The sequence below is a fragment of the Paramacrobiotus metropolitanus genome, unplaced genomic scaffold (assembly GCF_019649055.1).
Source record: "Paramacrobiotus metropolitanus isolate TYO unplaced genomic scaffold, Prichtersi_v1.0 Parri_scaffold0000010, whole genome shotgun sequence".
Classification (NCBI taxonomy): domain Eukaryota; kingdom Metazoa; phylum Tardigrada; class Eutardigrada; order Parachela; family Macrobiotidae; genus Paramacrobiotus; species Paramacrobiotus metropolitanus.
The window spans coordinates 700854-721730 of NW_026570230.1; the positions used below are offsets into that span (position 1 = coordinate 700854).

Here is a 20877-nt window from a genome sequence, read left to right on the forward strand (position 1 = left end):
CTCTGTTGCCGACGTCTACGCAACTGTCTGTTGAAAATGCCTTAACTGTTCCGGGGCTAACGGGCCCGTCGGCACCATGCCAATTGAAGCAGCGCATAGAAAAGCTATAACATACAACCCACAGCCTGCGAAAACAAAAAATAATGTTCAGTTAAGTAGCCAAAAGGATGAAGAACAAGAAACCAACACATATAGGCGGAGAATCGCTAGAGCCCCAACAAAGTTCTACGGGCCACCACGTAAAAAACAGCGTACAACACAAACTGGAGGGTGGTTAAACTTTGCTTAAAATGGTAACACTAGATGAAATTTACCTGGATGCCGGGAACCCCGGTAGCCTTGGAGGAGTTGAGCGTCTGTTTAAAGAAGCTCAAAAACATAATTATACACGTCAGCAAGTTGAACAATACTTACAGTCTAAGGACGCGTATACACAACATAAAGCATACCGCTCAAAGTTTAAACGAAGAAAAATTATATCAGTAAATGTAGGAGACCAACACCAAATTGACTTGATGGATATGCAAAAGTTTCGTAAAGAAAACGATGGTTTTAATTACGTGCTGACGTGTGTTGATTGTTTCTCCAGATATGGTTGGGCGGAGCCAGTGAAGTCAAAAAAGCCGCCAGAAATTGCTGCAGCGCTCAGCACAATTTACAAACAATGCAGTCCGCCACTGCGCTGTCAAAGTGATAACGGTAAAGAATTTGTTGGAAGAGAAATGCGTGCATTTTTTAAAGAATGTAATGTAACCTTTTTTTACTACTCGAAATGATGATGTAAAATGCGCAATGGTAGAACGACTCAACCGTACCATTAAAAACCGTATGTACGTATACATGACTGAAAAAAACACATATCGATACATAGACGTTTTGCCACAGATAATGCAAGGGTATAATAGCACTGTGCATTCTTCAACCGGTTATGCTCCAGAAAACGTTGGAGTAAACGAGAGCAACTCTATCCTTGAACGTATGCTCAGCGAACAAAAGAAATCAAAGGGGCCCGCATTTACAGCTGGCGACCATGTGCGAATTGCCAAAAGAAAAAACACGTTCGAAAAAGGTTACGAAACAAATTACACGGAAGAAATTTTTAAAGTAGTCAGAGTTTTAAAACATAAAAGCCATTTTTTGTATGCTATCGAAGACCTAGCTGGTGAAGCAATCGACGGACACTTCTATGCTTCCGAACTGTCAAAATTTGTAATGACTGAGAGGCCATACCATCGCATTTCTAGGATATTAAGGGAGCGCACACACAAGGGTAAAAAACAATATCTGGTACGTTGGTATGGCTACGGCCCCGCGTATGACTCTTGGGAAAACGCAAACGAATTAAAATGAGTTTTTACTTGACACTGCCATCTTCGGCGTCTCGTGATTTGTATCCAAAAAACTGTCCCGGACATTTCACAACTTTATTAGCCAGGGCAGTGGATCTGGACGGTACCTGGGAAGTTGCGTTATCAGAATTAATACTTCCTCCTATGCAGTTAAAATTTAATAGCGGCTTAGTGGTTGGTATTGCGCGAACTAATTATCCCACTCGGGAGACTCGTTTTTTAAGTGAAAAAGCATATCCGGACGAAAACCGGTTAATACACGCTGTTAATGTGCTTTTGCGTGATGGCGCGACGGATGATGAACCAGTTTTATATGGTCATATCGTAGTCAGTGGTAACTCCTCTGAACTAAGTATCAGACCAGACACCACCCTGACGTTCCACGGTGCAGAGTATACCCGTGCTTTAGGTTTGCTGCAAGACTACAGTTATACGGGCAGTGATAGCCCTACTTATGTCCTCCACCCGGGGAAACATAATCGCATTGTACACGTCTACTGTGACATCATTGAATACGGTCTAGTGGGGGATGCTATGGTTCCTTTGTTGCGCACGATATCAACGCAAGCGAGCTCGTTTGAAGATACGTGCATCCGTTTTGAAAGCCCTCACTACGTACCTATAGCCCGTCATACGTTCCAAACAGTTGAAATTAAAGTATGCGATGATTTAGGTAATGAAGTGTTTTTCCATCCAGGTACTGCAATAATCAAACTACACTTCCGACTGAAAAAACACTAAAAATGGTACTCCAAGAACTTAAATTCGATGAATCTCGCTACATTCAAATATTCAATCGTCAGCACGGTTACGGAATGCCCGTTTACCGCGGTGCACCAATGACGGGTGGCAGCTTTTGGGGTCGCATCATAGGATTTGCGCGGGGGTTGTTTAGTAAGGCTGCACCTCACATCAACAACATGATTGCTACCGCCCAACCACACATGAAGACATTTGCCTCGAAAGCGGTAGAATCAGCCATCGATAAAGCTGTCGAGCACGTCAGTGAAAAAATACGTCAACAAAGCGGCTCAGGCATTAAGGGACGAAAGAAAAAAATAGTCAGCATTAGTAAGAAGCAACGAGCAATTGACGCGATAAAAGACAAACTGTAGCAATGGCGCTTATAGAAAACGGCTCAGAGCCATCAATGTTGTTAGAGAGTCACTTATTCTACTTACCTTCAACACTAACGGAACGATGGAATACCAGAGATTATTATTTGGGGCCCTCACAAGCCACGACCGACGAATCCAATGATTTTTCATTTACTGTAGCTCCATGTCAGTCGGAATTGGTTAGCTTAGCCGATATTCGATTTACGTGCGATCTTCACGTTACTAATGCAGCTGGAACCATACCAACGGATAGCGACTGTTTGGCCCCTATTAACAACATTGTACACAGTCTTTTCGAGCAAGTTAGTGTTACTCTAGGCGGTCGCAGTATATCGGACAGTAGCTCGATGTATCACATTCGCGCTTATTTGGAGAGCCTTTTGGGTTATACAAAACAAGCGCAACTAACTAACTAAGTCTGGGTGGGTTCGCTATGGACACTGAAATGTCCAAAGATCCGATTTTCACAGAGAAAGTAGACGGAAAATCATCTTTCCATAGTGAAGGTGCTGAAAAAAGGCGAAAGTGGATACAAACATTGAAGCCACTCCAGTTGTCAGGCAAGTTGCACTGCGACTTGTTTCAGCAGGATCGCCCACTTATACCAGGCGTAGAGTTAAGCATCAAACTGATTCGTAACCGAAAGAATCTAGCGTTTATTGCCGATAGCGACCTGGCAGCACCTAAAGTTGTAGCGATTCGGAATCCCCGATTGCGTATACGCAAATACGAACCAGCTCCGGATTATCTTGCCGCAATGACAAAGCAACTGGTTGGCAATAATGCAAAATATCACGTTGAACGCGTTGCGATGCGGCAGTGTACTCTGATATCTGGTCAGCAACAACACGTGTGGGCGAATATCGTGATTGGACAGCTCCCAAAGGTAATGTTCCTAGCCCTATCACCCAGTCGTTCTTTTGCTGGGGAATACAAGTCAACTCCCTTTAATTTCGATCATTTTAACCTGTCTTATGTCCATGCCGAGATCGACGGCCAGCTGTTTCCCACTCGAGGATACAATTTAGATTATGAAAACGGGGCCACAGCCGAGGCCTACGAAGGACTTTTAGACACACTGGAGCGTTTAGGAGAAGGTCCGGGCGAGCTACCCTTTGATCGTTCGGATTATAATGCTGGTGGCTTTTGTATTTACGGCTTTGACTTCACTCGCGGACATACTGGCCGCGGGGCTCTTCTCTCCTAATTAGGCAAGGCAATCTTAACATTAATTTTAAATTTGCCAAAGCTTTAAAGGAAGGAGTGGTGTGTGTTGCAATGTTAGTCTTTGACAACGTTATCGAAATAAATAACAACAGACAGGTTTTGTTTGATTTTGCTCCATGAACAGTATAGAAATCGACAATGCCCTTAGAAGGGATCCAATAGTTCGTGATATTTTTGTTGGAGTCTTTCCTTGTGATAAAATTCCTGACAAAGAATTTCCGGGTGCCTACATCGTGAATACGCAACCTAGCACTGCCTCGGGAGAGCACTGGGTCGCATTTTACTGCACTAAACCCGGTACAGTGGAAGCCTTTGACTCGTTTGGACGAAACCCAGCAGAGTATTCTCTACACATCAAAGACTGGATAGGTCAAGACTACATTACCATGTCAAATACGATGCGACAAAGCATAGATTCTACAGTCTGTGGTCAGTACTGTATGTTTTACGTACTTCTACGTTGTCGAGGGTATTCCTATGAAGATGTTATGTCCGCCTTAACCAAGCATAAAGGCGTGAATGACAAATTTATTCGAAAATTTATAAACAAGTACTTTAACCTGCACACTGCGCTACGAGACGATAATTTTATAAGGCAACTAATAAAAAATGGATAGACCCCAAAAAATAGCAACACTTATCTTCTGGGGTCTTATGATCTCCGTACTACTAATATTCAATGTTCTTGAGATATGCAATCATGTTTCCCGAAAAACTAACCTGACTCAATCCAATGAGATCACTAAACATGTCTTGAACTTGATGATGAGTGATGCCGAATTCAGTAATGGATCGGTGTTTGGTCACTCACCGGCCCTGCCGGTGAGTGCCCAAACCTACCCGCCACCGCCGCCTCTAAACAAAGCTGTCCACATGATTCCTGACAACTTAGACTTGAACACAAGTCTGGGAGAAAAGAGCGGTGCTTGCCGCAGTATTTTAACGCCGGTAGTAGTGCAGTTGGAAATGGAAAGTGATTGGTTGTAAAATGCAGCAACATGCTCCGCCTTTTCGGCTGCACATTATGTGTACGGACTTCAATGTGCTAAACGGTCGCAATATTTTAACTGAGAGAAATGTTTAGCTGCTAGTCTGGGGTACTTCAAATACTTTCAAATACCGGTACAATTCGCTTATCGAGTTGTATCCATGTAGCGTACCGTATCCATGTAAGTAAATAATATTTTAATTTTACAAGGTTTGAAAGTAGGATTTTTCTAATAAAAACGTATTCCTCGAGTGAGCGCAGATGCGAAAAAGTATATCTTTAATTCTTCATTCATGCAATGTCAATATCCTGAAGCGACCAAAGTGTAATAGAAGGAGGGGGTAAATACACGGGATAGACAGGAAAAACGGCAATAATAAGGGATAACCATTCAGGTGTTGTGCACCATGGCCAGCCGCCAAGGGAAAGCAGTCCAGCGACACTACACAAAATTCATGCTTTGAGACCCGAGCTGCCTTCTCCGTAGACTCCTACGTTATACTCAAACACCTACGTCTTCGAGAATTCAGAATCAAACCGTGTAATCTACATCTTAAAGAGCAAGAAATAATTAACAAGATTTTCGATACCACGCAAGCCGTGATCTATGAGAAACAAGACAAGTTAGAGCCAATTAAGTTTCCCATAGACAAAGCAATGGAGCTCCGTAAAACAAATCATCCAACTCCTATGCTTAGTCTACGAGAAACTCAAATGGTTCAGTCTTGCTTCAGTTTTAATTAGTGGCGAATTATTTCGTATCAAAAATCTTGTAAATTTTTTCTTGTTCTTTTGAGCTATCGATTGTGCGGATTAGTTCTGAAATATGCAAGACGAAGGTGGTTGTGTTTAACATAGAAGTCTACGGAGAAACAGCTCGAGACTGGAGTCTCAACGACTGATCTGCACAGTGTCACTAGAACTGCCTTCCCTTGGTGGCTGGCCGTGTTGCACAACACGTGAAGGGTTATCCCTTATTATTGCCGTTTTTCTATCTTTCCCGTGTATTTACCTCCTTGTACCCGTAATTCGTTAAGGTTTTATATACGAACATTTAACAAATTTCAGTTGGCAATACATCGATATGTATTAACACGGCTGTCGTAACTAGTTACACTCCATGAACTCAAACCTAACATTTCCAGTACACACAAGTCGAGCGCGGGCGCGAGCTTACTATCGACCGAAGCGTAACGAAAGCCTATGTTCAAGAATAATGCAAAATGTGGTGTGTATATGCGTGGGTAACCACCAGCAAATGCACGTATGCACGATGGTACCTGTCACCAAATGCACAGCACGGTTGCCGTATATACTCACGCCACATATAACTCGTAGTGTCTGTACGTCGGTCACCGTCAGGAAATGCTAACATGCACGGTGATATTTGCACCCGGATGCCCACCTATGCACGGTAACCGTATATATTGGCCGGTGGTAATCTCCCCGATATGATCAAAAGATTACTGCGTTTGCTTTTTGGTAACAATGGCAACATAGCGCTACCGAACGTTCGTGGGGGCATTATTACCTGTCACAAGCGATGGGCTTCATCACCAGTACTGGAATCGTTAGCCGATAGCGACAGTATCAATTTACCGGTTTCCGTTAAACATTTTTGATTCAATATTCTAGTTTGGTGTTGCAGACACAGTCCAGTACCATAATACTGTTCCTGAAACTCTTTTCTTGACACCCACTCCGGACTTCTGACATTGTACAACATAACAAAAACTAAGTAACGAAATAACTAGAAAAACCCCAAATTGTGCAATTTCCGGCAAATATGTCCCCACAGACATAGCGAACCAAACAACCCTGTGCGATAAAAAAATCAAAACAAATTAATATCCCGGTTATTAACAAGTACCTTCTAGAAAACTGCCTAATCGGAATAGCACTCCGTTAGCATTACTAAGGGCAATTTCGTGTAAATGGTAGCCCTCCGGCCAAGTCGGTATCACCAGATTTTTGACATGATAGACCTATACGGGAACGCTGCTTTTCAGTTCAGTTTTTAGTTTTCTATAAAACGTCACCAGCGTTACTAAATCCAACCCCTCCTACCGCATTCAGCAGATTTACTGTGCCATTGACTGCTTTGCATATTATATGCATATTGTGGCGGTGACCTTCCACAGCACTGTATGAACCGGCATAAATTTTTCCACTAGAGTTGAAGAAATTATGATTTTTGTGTACAGTGTCGAAACATGTATTCGAAACACTTACGTAATTGCGAAATTTTATGTAAATGCTTACCGGCGCCTGAGGCCGAGATTTCACTATTGTCATTGTACTAAAATTATACCAGCTGGAATGAGAGCATTAAATAATCGAAAAAGAGTGCCCACTGTAAAACGGGGTGTCATCATTTAGGATATAGTCCTGCTCCGCTTCGATCCTGCAGTGCGCGCAAAAAGCGAGTGCACTTTTCTAGTATGTAGTACACAATACTAAATACTTATTTTGTACATTTTTTATTTTTGCGGTATAGATTTACGAGCTGTACACTCTTCAGGCTGCGCAAGGCCGACCTCGCGCAAAAATTGCACAATAAGGTCACAAAAGAACAGCAACAGATAAGGTATTGGAGAATAAAAGCACTGACCTATTTTTACCGCGTGTGTGTCACTATTCCGGAAGCAGATGGTTGGTTTGCAAACAAAAGAGTACACTTTTGAGAAACATTTGAAGGAACTATGATGCAATACTGTTTTATTTTACCTTTACTCATATTCTACGTTTTAATTAGCACGCAGATCAGATTGTGCATATCCGGAATAAAGATCCGTACAAACCACTATTTAAATCTCACTGTCCCTAACAACCGCATTAATCATTTTATAATTTTCAAATTGTAACAGAATGCCGCACGGTCGCGTAGCGAAAAAAACTAGAGGTAGAGCCCTCTCCGCTCCAGGCGAGCCGGTGCAATACTGCCGGTTGGCCGTATTCACCAGGCTATGATTCAGGGTAGCCAAACTGAAGAATCCGCATCTGTATTCATGGCCGGCGTTCTAGAGTATTTGGTTGCCGAACTCCTGTTCCTTGCTGGAAACGTGGCAGAAGTTGCACGTGCCACCGACATCAAGCCGGGTCACATTGATCAAGCCATTCGTGACGATCCGGAGGTAGGTTTTGTAAATACATATGCTACTTGCTTATTACGGTCGCATAAATATTATCATTACACCCTTATTAAAAATTATCATTAAATATCATAAATATAATATTATAAAATTTGTAATTATAATATTTAATATTATCATACTCCCTTATTAAATATTACAAATATTATCATACACCCTTATTAAATCCGGCAATTATTATTATCTACAGGTACTGCAAGTCATGCTGGTATGCGACAACGCAAAAGCTATCTAAAATATTTATAACGCTCATATCTGTATAGACCTATTTGTTGATATTACGTATATGAAATCATAATAATACTTTCTTCTTCGCAGTTTACAACGCTCTTGTGGGGTGTGCTCCTGGGATGGTGCGATCGCCATAACCGCCGCTAATAGATTTTGCTCGAGATGTCGTACTGTGTGCTGATGTGCTAATAAAAACTTGTTTTCCTCATGAATTTTGAAATGTTAACAATATTAAAAAACTAAACTTGCTTTAGCTAGTTGAGTGGAATCTATATTCAGTGGAATGTGAATGTTATCCCGTACTTCTGTTTTGGAATAAAATAATTTTCAGGTGTCTCCCACACCTGACAGTCTCATAGTCCATCAGGACCACATCATAATAACTGAACGCGTTACCAAGCCTGTCACAATAAACTGCCTTTGACAGCAAAAAAATCCTGCCGACTTTACAGTAAGCAGTAATATTTTCAGTCACTGACATTAAAATTCGGGCAATACTGTATCTGCACAGTCATCAATGAGAATCTATGAGAACTTAAGTGAGTGTATCAATGAGAAGTTGTGCACAGTCTATCAATGAGAACTTAAGTCGAAATACAGTTGGCTACCATACAACACAAACCGCATCGAAATAGTCAGTAGTAGGTACCTATTTTTACCGTATAGTGTAGAATAACGACGTAGTTGTCCGAAAATCCAGTTCAATAAGATCAAGAAAAAAACCCCTTGGGTGCCGTATCCTTAGCTTTTCCAGCATCAGTTATCAGTTTCCAGGGTGGTACAGCAACCGTGTTCTCCCTCACAATGTAACGTACCAGGATCGAATACGCTTTATTAGTCTGTCCACTAGCCATGTAAAACCGACGTCCCACAAAATACAGTATGAGTACATTGCTAAGAGGTGTACGTCCATTTGGACCCCGCCAAACAATCTCGTGAGGCCCCAGGGCTTAACTTTTATAATAATTATTAGAATGATAGCCAGTATGAGTATGATAGAATGGGTATGATAGCCTGCTCATTACACAAAAAATTGTAAACATACGGTGAACTACAGCAATAAACAGATTACTGTACATACAAAATGCATACACAGTACGTACACAGTATAACTATACGAGTACATACATAAATTAAACAGACAAAGCTACTGTGTAGAAAATTTATATACAGTAGTCATTATCGTTGCACAAAGTGGTTCTCGTGCAAGCAGTTCTTAGGGCGTCAGTTTACCGATCTGATCATCGCCACGCCTTATCGCACCTGTGATACACTGTGGAGAGACAAAAGGGGAGTGTAAACATTCCGATTTTACAGCCACTGAGTGCCCATCTCCGCACATAGACACTATTGGGTAGAAAATACGGTGGCCAGCACCGCCTTTTCATCTCTCGCAGTGTATCACAGGTGTGATAAGGCGGAGTAAGGTAACAAAACGGGCGTCCAGCATTAACTGATTGTTATAACTATGTGTATGGCGCGTCGGGAGACATTCCATGAAAAAGTAGGTCACCGGACAGCGTCATGCTGAATTAGGTCGGCATATGAATAGGCAGTCCATCTCAAGGAATGTCTCCCGGCGCGCCATGCACAACTTCACTCGAAATCCAACAGCCGACGTCTGGATACTTAGTGTGAACAACACCACTGCACTAACATCATTATAATTTACTTAAACTAAACTACTTTATGGTAACATTAATCATAGTTAAATACAGAATACTATTGCGATAGTTATTATTATTGTTTAAGAATTTAAGTTAATAACGTAATTTACTGTTAGGATTATGATTATAACCATATAGCTAACTAAATAAAAACATAAGTTTGTTGTTGTAATGGGTTTAACGTTGTTGTAATTATAGCCGTAATTATTGTTGTGTTCCAGATGTTATTGTTTATTGTAGCTACGCCGAATTATTGATGTTTAGAGTGTTTGTAAATAAATAATATGTCTGTTATTCATAAACAAGATGTTAATGTTTGTCCGGTGACCATTTCAACGCTTCTTTTCTTCTCTGGTGCGTTAGGGATAATTATATGAAGGCTACGTACTGTACCAGTTTCGAATAAACACATAACTTATTTAAATGAAATGTTCAGATTATGAAACGATTATTTGTAAGATTACTATTACTATATTAATATTCCGCATTTCTTATGTACAGGAAAACGTCACGACTAGTATTTATGAACTAAGTGCGCAATTGTCATTAAAAGTTGCTGTAGAAATTACTCATTGAAAGTCATTGATCATTGTCCCTTACATTACCTACTTCGACACCTCTACCTCTCTGCATTAACTTGCACTGACTTACGTGAACTTGCGCAGACTTGCGTTACTTATATGGACTGAAAGCTAAGTCTTGGAAAGGAAACAATCTACACTTATGGCAAAGGTTTCGTTACAAAAAAAATTGGGTACATGCAGAGGTGTGTAGACAACGTAAGTTCGCGCAGGGTACCGTTAGTAAACGTAAGTGGATATTTCCGCAGCTGTTAGTTAGCAGTAGTAGTGTAGCTCTCAAGTCAATGTAAACAACGCACATCTGCGTAAGTTCACGTAAACCTGTTCAGAGAGACTAACGGGGTGGATGTGGTCAGTAAACGTTGTCAAAAACGGGGCAAGGGGGTAAATACGGTAGCTCTTTACTATCGCAATGGCCGCAACTGTGTTTACAGGCTTGATCCGAGAATGGCGACGTTCGACCCGGAAATGATGCGATGTCATCTGAAGGGAATGGCACATTCGAATCCTTGAACATCACACCATTCACTCCTGCCACCGTTAGTGTTGACAGTAGTCTGACCCCATAGACATATATTTCTTGGGTTATATAATGTTGCTCGAGTGTGGCATACCACAAAATATGCCTCAAAAGTTGAAAAGCAATCGTTGTTGAATAGAATGGGAAATTTAGCACGGCAACAATCACTTACAAAGTAGAATTCGAAGATACCTTATTTAATAAATATTCAAATGTAAGAACTCCTGGCGACTCCCGTGCACCCAGTCAACATGCGCGCGGACTGAAAAAGGTCACCCATGCACTCAGCCATAACGTAGTTATTATTATGTTCAAGAGCATTTTCGGCCGTCAAAAGTGCTGTTTTTGTCAGGCATTTAATATTTATATTTTTACGGCATTTAATATCGATCCAGCAGAAGTTATTAGCACTTCGTACAAGGTACTGTTTCAAGTACGAGTAAGTACTGTAACATCTTTGTTGCTAGAATACCAGTAATCTATAGCAGTGAAGTGCTATAGATTACTGGTTATCAGGTTATTAAGATTATTATCAGGTTAATTTGCTCAAAAAGTTTTCTCTTCAAAAGCTAAATAATAAGGATCGCCTTGATAAATGGTTTGAAAACGGTTTCGTTTTAAACTTCCCATCTACCCTGATCTGGAAACTTTTTTTAGTGGCAGGGCTCTACAGCGGTGATAATTTTAGCCACTAACACCATCGTTTTCACGAATATGGCACCCACTTCAGAATCGTTCTCGGTTCTTCAGAAAGATTCATATATTATGGTGCTCAATCACCTTCTTCAAAAAGGAAAAGCAGCCTCCGACTGATCTGTCAACAAACAACGCAGCGTGAACTTTTTCGTGACGACCATGACGGATTGGTCGTTTCCCAATGGGCAGATGTGGCCACATTTGCAGCATGAGGTGAAACCTTAAGGGAAGTGGCCCTGTACGGCCAACGATGAATGCAGATATTCTGCAACGGTTCTATCGTCCCTCATATATAACTGTATAACGCACCGGAACTATATATGAACGATGTTCATAATTATCTGAATCATCAAAGTGCTCTAATATTTGATGAAGCAAATCGGGAGGATAGCAATTAATAAAATCGGGAGGACGTGAAAGCGTAATCTGCATGTGTTCTTATGACAGGGCTATACCGCGCTGCGCTACCTATTCCTCGGCTCCAGTGATCGGGAACGCAGTAAGAATCTCCACCACGTTCAGGAAAAGCACAGCAAGCTTCGGCAGCATAATTTTTGACCCGCATTGGTATCCTGCACGGGAAGTTGCGATTGGCTAGTTTGAGGAACCACAACCGCATCTCACGGATCAAAACCTCAGTAGGCAATTTAGCAGGCAAACCTGGTGGAGCTGCTTTACTCGTTTGGTTACCTGTGGAACAATCTGTATCACGGAAACTTATTTTCGCTAAACTCGTCCAAAACATCAGTCAGAAAAATACTACCGATCTCCAACCTTCCGTTCTTTAGCGATATGTTCTCCACTGCAGAAGAAAATTTGCGCAAACAATTCCACCATCATTCCGTTTCCTCCTGACTTTATCAATTCTAAAGGTATCATGCAGCTTTTGACATATTAGGTGGCAGTATATACTGTAACTACGTATACAAAAGGTGATCTGCTCGAGCTTGCATTTAAGATACATACAGAACCTTTAATTCTACATCTTTCTTTATTTATACATACTTTTAAGTCTCATTAAAAACAAATTTCGCAAATTTGATTCCGCAGTGGGGAACGGACGCTGATATCCTTTGAAAAAAGGGGTAGAAATTTAGAATCCGGCGGTGGCGGCGTTTTCCCCCGAGCGAGTGATGGATTTTGACCGGTTGGAGTGCAATTCGCCGGCGCCGCTAATGCCGCAACCCCATCGCTTCTACTGGGATACCCAGGGGAAAAGGACCGGGGAGACGGCGTTCGGCGGATGACGGTCCGTCGCCGGTATACGAAAGGTGGGTATGAACGCTCGTGTGTTCAGTTTGTGTGTTATATTATTAATAAATTACGCAGTCCCATACGATGCCATGCCTACAGATATCAGACATTTTATGAATAATTCTGGGGTGAAATTGTTTGGCAGATTTTTGTGCCTAATTAGCAATTAATCTGGTTTGTGGTTGAAATGACTTTTAAATGAATGTTGTGCAATCATTCCGTACTTTTCTGCTGTAAAGGATTTCAATTCTAAATGTTGCATTTTCGCAAAACGTATTAATATCGGAATGGTGCGGCGTTTTCGCACACGGATAATTAGAGATCGTCAAGGTCATGCTGCAATATTCTTGTGACCATCGCTATTCACCGTATCAAGTTCGGCCGAGAAGACTGAAAACTGAAATAACAGAAAATGAATGGTTTTCTCGATTCGTTGTTTTTTCAAGAAATTTACCACACAAAAGGTGGAAGTCTAAGGAATATCAAAAGCAGTAAAACTCAAACTTTAGAACAAAGAAATATCTTCGCAATTTTTTGAAACGTTTAAACCATTTAAAAAACATTTAAAAATTGATGCAGTGACTGTAACTTGTAAAATGAGACTACAACAATTATAAATACAGAGTATTATTAAAAAATTAACAATGTAATTGGAGTGCTTTAGTACTTTCAAAAGGGGAAATTATCTAAGATCAACGTAGTGCTCGTACAGCCAGTGAGTGTGGCTGTGGTGCCTTGCTATAAATTACTTTTCGCTGGGTGAACAAACCGTTCTCGCCAAAAAACTTATATTATTCCGTATCTGTAGATTGTCATCTGCATGCATAATTTTTCTGTCAGACTGTTTATAGTTCGGTTAATAGACAAAGAGCGAGAGCAAAGTAAACTCAATGGAGCGAAATCCTCCACCGTCGTCAGCGCGTTGTGCGTAATCTCCAGCGAACAGAGCTCTTGCAGACGACCTTTGAAACAAAGAAAAACAAGCAAATAAATCGTACATAAAGACCTTAACCTAAATGAGATTCCAGTGAAAGCATCTCGCGTACATCACATTTAGATACATATCAAAAATTTTAGGCGAGAAACTGTTTGATGAAAAAAGTGTATAATCTTTAGAAACGCGTGAAACAAGAGGATGCGGTGGACTGCTTACTATGGTTTTCGACCCGCGAGATGTTTATAGTACGAGTGATCCGGCGCAGGGTGTCGCGGTCCATCGTGGGCGGAGTTCAGGCGTTTTTACGGTTTAACGCGGTGGATTGTGCCGGTGCTGCTCACTGAGAAACGCCCGAAGCACTGGTTGTACATGCTGCAAAATCAACAGTGTATAAGTGGGGATAACTGGCAATCACGCTGAATTAAAATAATATCGGCTGTTACAGTATTTGTTTACATTTCTCTACTTCGTTATCCATTACAGCATACGGCGATCTGTCGTACTCTGTAGATTCACCAAGAAGCAAAAGTACAAATAAAATCAAAACAATAAATCCGGTATTCCGGTTGACAGTCCACTAATACTGAATGGTACTCCCGAATAATTTTGTTTACTCGGCAGTAACCGATTAAAGTAAAACTTAGGACAAGGCTTGAAACGGTTACACTAAATATTTAAACTTAATAACATTTAATTAATAACTTTAACTACAAAATTTTTATCAGTACATTAATCGTAGCGTAGGTTCTTCATGCGCTTGATAAATGACTTGTGACGTCATGCCCCTATTAATATCGAAAGGCAATGTGTACGTGTTTCTGTGACAACTTAAAAGGCGTAAAGAACAGACAAACCACCGAAGTTTTGATCCAAACTTCAAATACTTACTGTACGCTGCTGCTGAACTGCAACGCATGCTTCCACGCACTGAACTTTAACCGTACTTACTCGTACGTATCAGACTGGGCTTGGTGATGCTAGGCTTCTCGTTGCCATGCAATAAACGATGTCCTCTATTTGGCATTGAATCCCAACTAAACATCTGGACTCCTGAAAATTATAAGTATTTTCTTTACATACTTAGTATTCTTAAAGCGTGAATATGGTTTAGTCAGTGCATTTATTTATGAACCATGCAGTTACACATGGACTAGTTTATGACTCACCAGTACTCGGAAGGTATCTTTGGCAGCGCGTCGGCCTTGTTCACCTCCGTTTTGTCTTCCACCGAGCGCACTTCCTTCTTCTCGCCCAGCAGCTGTGCCAGTGCTTTTTCCTTAATCTCCACCCGGATGTTCTCATCCACACCATGGTGCCCTGGCTTCTGCGCTTTCTGCAGTACCACCTCCAGCGCATGCTGCCGAATCTCATCGGTCGATTCCACCTGCATTACGAGCGCCTGCACCTCCCTTAGCGTCTTCTCTAAATCGCGCTCAAATTGCTGGCTACCTGTATGGAAAAACACGCAATGATAATAGAAGACTTGGTAGAGATTTTTTAATTCAATTTTATTTGGGCGCTGCCGGTGACCTTTAGAATAAACTATCTGTATATGGACAGGCTTGGTAAAAATTGTTTGAGTAAAGGTTTTGACTTCGAGTTGCTGGTTACTTTACGCTCGAGAAAGCAACGACTCTCTAGAAATTTTCGTAATTTTTTCGTAATCGTAAAACAAAATTTATTATTTTTATACAGAATTGCTGATGACTTTTACAAAAAATCTGGCACGATGAAAGTTTTTATAATTATTGTCAATAAATAAACAAATAACTTATTTTAATTTATTCAATAACAAGTCTCGAGGGTGAATGAGCTCAGTATTCAAATCTGACAGAAACGAACCTGTAATTTATTCATCCACTCTGTCTAGCGAATACTCCGGACCCAGCTGCTCGCTGCTGACCTTCTACCTCAGCAGCGCAATCCCCGCCGCGCGATTCGACATCTTATCTCCATGCTCCTTCCGCAGCAGTTTCAACTCGCGCAACTGGCCTTCCTGAAACTTCAACAACTCATGATTTCTATTCTGGTTCTGCAGATCCCGCGGCGGTTGCGCGCAGCGATGATCTGCTGCTCGAACCCGGCATATTCCAGCATCAGCTTCTGCCAGTCCTTCATGGTCAGCTGCTCGGATAACCAGCATTTATCGTCTTCCAGTGTGGTCTTATCTTGAAGTTTGGTGTCCAGTTCGCAGATTGTGGTCTCGTTTTTTCGAGGAGCGCGAGGTAACGCTGCACCCGTCGGCTTCACCGACGAGGAGGCATTTTAGTTGGAGAAGGACTGGTGTGCTCACCTGATGCACGAGACATTCGGCTTCCTGGAGTTTGCGTTGAGACACGACGGCGCCGAGGTCAACCGGTACAGAGTAGACAATCGATAAGCGAGGGTTCTGGGCAACCGCCAGTTCGGAGCCACTGTTTGGAACCTGAAAAGAAAAATATAAGCCTCTCAAATTCAAACGTTTGTTTTTGTCTAAAAACTGACTTGCGATGGCCAATCTACGCAGTAAGGGCTATCTAATGATACGTTGACATGGAAGTTTGTTTCAGTGGATCTGGCTGGCGAACTCGACAGAGTGGGAATTTCGTTAAGGCTCACGCGATTATTATATAGTGATGATAATAAAAAATGGTGTGCGCAGACAGCGCAGTCAATGGTAGTGGTGAAAGGTGGTGTGCGGAAATTTTGGTGGTTAAACTTGTGTGCCGAGCCCACCCCATAAAAATATCAACAATTATAACAGTACAGTAACGAAACATAGTTTGATCACTTTGATGTGAGTAAACAACGCAAAATGTCTGCAACAAAATTTGACCAGTAAATGGCGCAAAATAAAACCTGCGAGCCGCTCAACTCGTATGAGCAGAATGTGGCAGATTCCGGCAAACCCTTGAATGTAAAACTAATATAATCTAAACTTTGAACAATTTTTCATACGACCGAACTGCGATTATGACAGCGCGATCAGACGTGACAATCTTAAAATCTAAGCCAGAATAAAATTAGGCTTTAGCTTTGTGCACAACGTTATCACCCACTTCCTCCACTAAACGCCGGACGCCCCTTGCAGGGGTACTACATCCTACTCTGTCTCAGCCCAGTTACAAACACTGCTTCTTTAACTTCCCGTTTTTTTAAACAATTTTCTACAATTAAATGGTCTACATTCCACAATTCTCACACATTTTCCTACATGTCAGTGGTATCACACACCGTCAATCGAGCGACAAGTCCAGCGTCACACACCAACTGACCACTACATAATAACATCACATAGAACTATTAACTTGCATGGGCTGAGGTGAGTTGAACATGTAAGTACCAGTCGACCAGTTAAGCTGGAAAGAGAACGCCGAATTTGCCCGTATAAATTTGCAAAAGGTTTTTATTAAATACTATAAATTAAAACAATGATACTGCATCAGTTATTCGAGAAGTTATTGACGAATTGTACGGAAATTACTTAGCTGCATGGAAATACAGCTAGTACAAGCTAAAGAGGTTTTCCCCTGAAAATAGAAACGTACAGGCTGGTTTCAGCCTTTTCTAAACGCACAATTGACTAATTTAAGCAAAGATCATCAACGGCACAGCCGAACTTATTCTGTACCTAGCTGAACCAAGAAGCGCAAATAAGAAAATTTGGAAAAATAACATTCAACTAATATCTAATACAACGGAGATATCAATAAACCACATTCATGCATAAAATGTTTTTAACTAAAGAAACTACCACATTTAGCTAAGTTAGTTTTAAAGGACACGTGTAAGTATACAGTGAAGTAAATAATAGTCTTTCGATTTTTGGATCAAACGGTGACGGCTAAATAGAATGAAATGTTCGATACACCAGATGGCGTCAGTAGATGTTGAAACGACGAAAAATGACGTACAAAAAATCTATTGCTAACCTGTAGTGAATCGTCTGTTCCTCGTCTAGTGGCACCCGACAGTGTTTTACGCGACGGCCGTTTAGGATCGTACGGAGGCAGGCTGGTCTCGCGAAGACGGCCGTTCTTGCTGCTTATTGAACTTTTCGAGTCAGACCTGGATTTGTAAGAGCTTTCCGCTCCGCGGTTGATGTCTTGCGACGGGACTTTTTTCCCCATTCTTAATTAAGGATTTTTTCCTCTTTTCATCATCCTTAATTGAGGATTTCTTCCGCTTTTCGTCATCTTTTAAAGATGACTTTGTTGCCATATTTTCGGATAACCACCGAGAAGACGCAAGTGCTTTACTGAATACAAAGGTCAGTTGAGTGTGATCAATGGAAGCTCGACTCACGCTTATTTCTGCTCGTGCACACTGTTTTTTCCGCTTTTCGGAGACTTCCGGTCGCACACCTGCCGAACGGTGGTTGGAGCTCGAAGGGACCAAGAGTCCTGGTCGGGGCCTGTCGTCGCCGCGGCGCCGTACCGCTCTTAACCGACTTCGCTGGTCTCCCGGGGAGGGAAACGAGCTGGAGGCGGTGCTGGTGGTTTTTACGGGATTGGTTAGTTGAGGTTGGTTGATTGAACCAGTGCTCAACTGCGCTTTGATCTGGTGCTAAACAGCCAATCAAAATGGTAATAGAGTGCTAGAGTAATAATGGCAAAAAATAAATAAATAAAAATAAATTAATAGGAAGCTTAGAAAGAGTTTCAAATTATTTGTCTGTATGTTCCTTAATAATTTGCTTTTTAGTAAAACAAAACAAGGAAGTACTCTGTACTTTGATCGGTTCTCGGGGGGTTTTATTCGGCTTCGTGGAGATGGCCTAATGGGAAGGGATCGGTGGTGCTACTTTTGGAGCTGACTGCAAATAAAAGTCCAGTCGCAACTAGACACTGCCATCATTTCAAAGATATTCTACGCCTACCCCAGTTGTTGGTTTTCCCGAAATGATTTATTAGGGGGTGCCTTCTGTCTGATATTTTTGTCGATAGAGCGCAATTCAGCGGGGAGATAACGATTTTCAACGTGAGACACGCGATCAGGTGCCTCTCCCAATAGAGCACTGGCACAGAAGCATTCGTACAATCAACACGCATAATCAGCAGATAATAGCAGGGGGCATTTTGAGCGCTGAATAATAGATCAATAATTCTCACTAATGTCGCGCGGATAATCATTTCCGCCAAGTCCTGGCGTGCACGGAGAACCGTACAATATGAAAAAGGTTAAATAAAGGTCAGATCAGCTCTGGTAAATGACAAGTAAGTACTGTCAAGTGCGCATTTTGGTAAATTGGACAAGTATTATAATACTAACATCACTTTATTATAATTATTTTTTTATATAATGCATTATAATTATTTTTTTACGTGTTTACGTATGCACTTATTTTGTTTTATTTTGATCACATGTACGACGGGCTGCAGAGATAACTGTAATGCAAAATAAAGAGCAAAATACTGATTTGCAGCGCAAAATGAAGATAGAGTTTCTGTAGGTATATTTCGAAGTATGACTTTTATGAGTTTTATTGTCGGCTTGCAACAAATTTTGACAGCTAGCTTTCTAGTCGGAAATACTCCAGGATTTAGTGGTGAATTCTACGGTCAAAACCTTTGCCTTTCTTGTCGAAGCTTAGAAACGATTTAGTTTTACAAAATACTTTGTTTCAAAATATCCTCATCCAGAAACAGAAATCACAAAATTACGAAGGCAGCACAAACTATTATCAGGGGTAAAAGTTCATCGATTACTTTCGCCTTGTACTGAATTTCCACGCGATTTGGTTTTCGGTTCTTTTCTGATCTAAAACAGGATGTTAACCAGTTAATATTAAGAAAGTCAACTCAACCAAGCTAAGAAAGCCAAGAAAGTTCAACTCAACTCACCATACTTCCAATCATACAGTTCGTACACTGGTACTGACTCATACCAGTCTAGGGTTTTCCATGGCCATACGTCCTCGATCACGTAATCGCGATGCGTAGGTAAATTTGTGAAGTGGTATTCCTCCGGATGTCCCCATGGAACCAAATAGCAGAATTCGACTTTCTCAGGCCTTTTTATCATCGGGTTTTCTGGCAATTTCAGTTTACTTTTGCGAAATGGATTCAGTTCAGTACAGATCCGATAAAGGTACGATGACAAATGCGTTATACAACAAGCGGAGTGTTTTTTTGCCGTGGTGACCTGAATGAAAGTTACCACTCCGTTTTTTTTGGTATCCAAATACACCAAATCAAAGGATGCTTGAGTTCGCGATTCCGGAATTAGCCAAAATTCTTTTGCGGCGTCTGTTCTTATCTCCTCAGATGTGGACATCCTGTATTTATCCTTCTTTGTTCTAAAAAGATAAGCGTAACCACATTTCCACATTTCTTTGAACTCGGTATCCGGGGATTTTATTTTTATTTTAAAGGCTCCGGTTATGCCACCCTTTTCTGTTCCTGTTTTAGCCATAGTGATGACAAATCGTTCGAAATAATGTCCAAAAGCGGTATTATTAACATCATAAATTACGGAATTCCATTGACGCCTAATATCTTCGGTTTTCTCATTCTGGATAACTCTTGATTTTGCAAAGGCGCACATAAAATCCGGCGTGATTTTAAAGCCTGTAAATTTTTCATGGCTACAGTCTTCCTTGCCGCAGTCTTCCTCGGCGCAGTATTTCACGCCTTCTCGCCGCAGTCCATACAACCGACTATGGTTGTCTTTGTCAATGCCAGCACCACCCCGATATACGCTTTCAATATCGGCTTCAATCTGAAACAGTTTCTTCTGAAACATGTTACGCGCAGAATATCCAGCAGTTTCCCACTTTGCATCAATGAGCGCTTCGGCATCTTCAGCTGACAGTTCGTCTTGGCCCAAAATTTTACTGAACTCGGGGTACTTGTCGTAATCATATTGGAAAATCAGCCGCACAGAATGGAAGAATTCCTTATCCTGCAGGGCTTTAACGAAATCGTTCCGTTCCCATGAACAGTGCTCCAATTCAACCACACGACCTCTTTCTGCATCCCATTTGATGTCCATAGATGAAACGAATATAAGCCTACGATTTTTAAGGCGGACGTTGGAGCCATCATTAAGCAGTCGCTCATCTTTTCTCCAGGTTCTGAATTCTTTGCAGAACGGTTCATAATTTTCATTGACATCCACTTTCGCTCCCCGGTGTCCATCAATGAAGACAACGCGCGGTTTGCTGTCTTGCAACTTTT

At 41.4% G+C, this 20877-nt stretch overlaps 2 long non-coding RNA genes across 2 annotated transcripts; one reads left to right on the forward strand and one right to left on the reverse strand.

Annotated features, from left to right (window-relative positions):
* Positions 1 to 11375: 11375 nt before the first annotated feature.
* LOC129583350 (uncharacterized) lies at positions 11376 to 13121 on the forward strand. Its single transcript, XR_008689775.1, has 3 exons — positions 11376 to 11742; positions 11977 to 12401; positions 12580 to 13121. It is a non-coding gene; the product is annotated as an uncharacterized LOC129583350 (long non-coding RNA).
* Positions 13122 to 13490: 369 nt separating this feature from the next.
* Positions 13491 to 18934, reverse strand: LOC129583349 (uncharacterized). The gene is made up of 9 exons (XR_008689774.1): positions 18579 to 18934; positions 18432 to 18515; positions 18005 to 18265; positions 17632 to 17908; positions 15563 to 16145; positions 14887 to 15169; positions 14669 to 14770; positions 13937 to 14092; positions 13491 to 13745 (listed from the first exon to the last, which is right to left on the reverse strand). It is a non-coding gene; the product is annotated as an uncharacterized LOC129583349 (long non-coding RNA).
* Positions 18935 to 20877: the final 1943 nt, after the last annotated feature.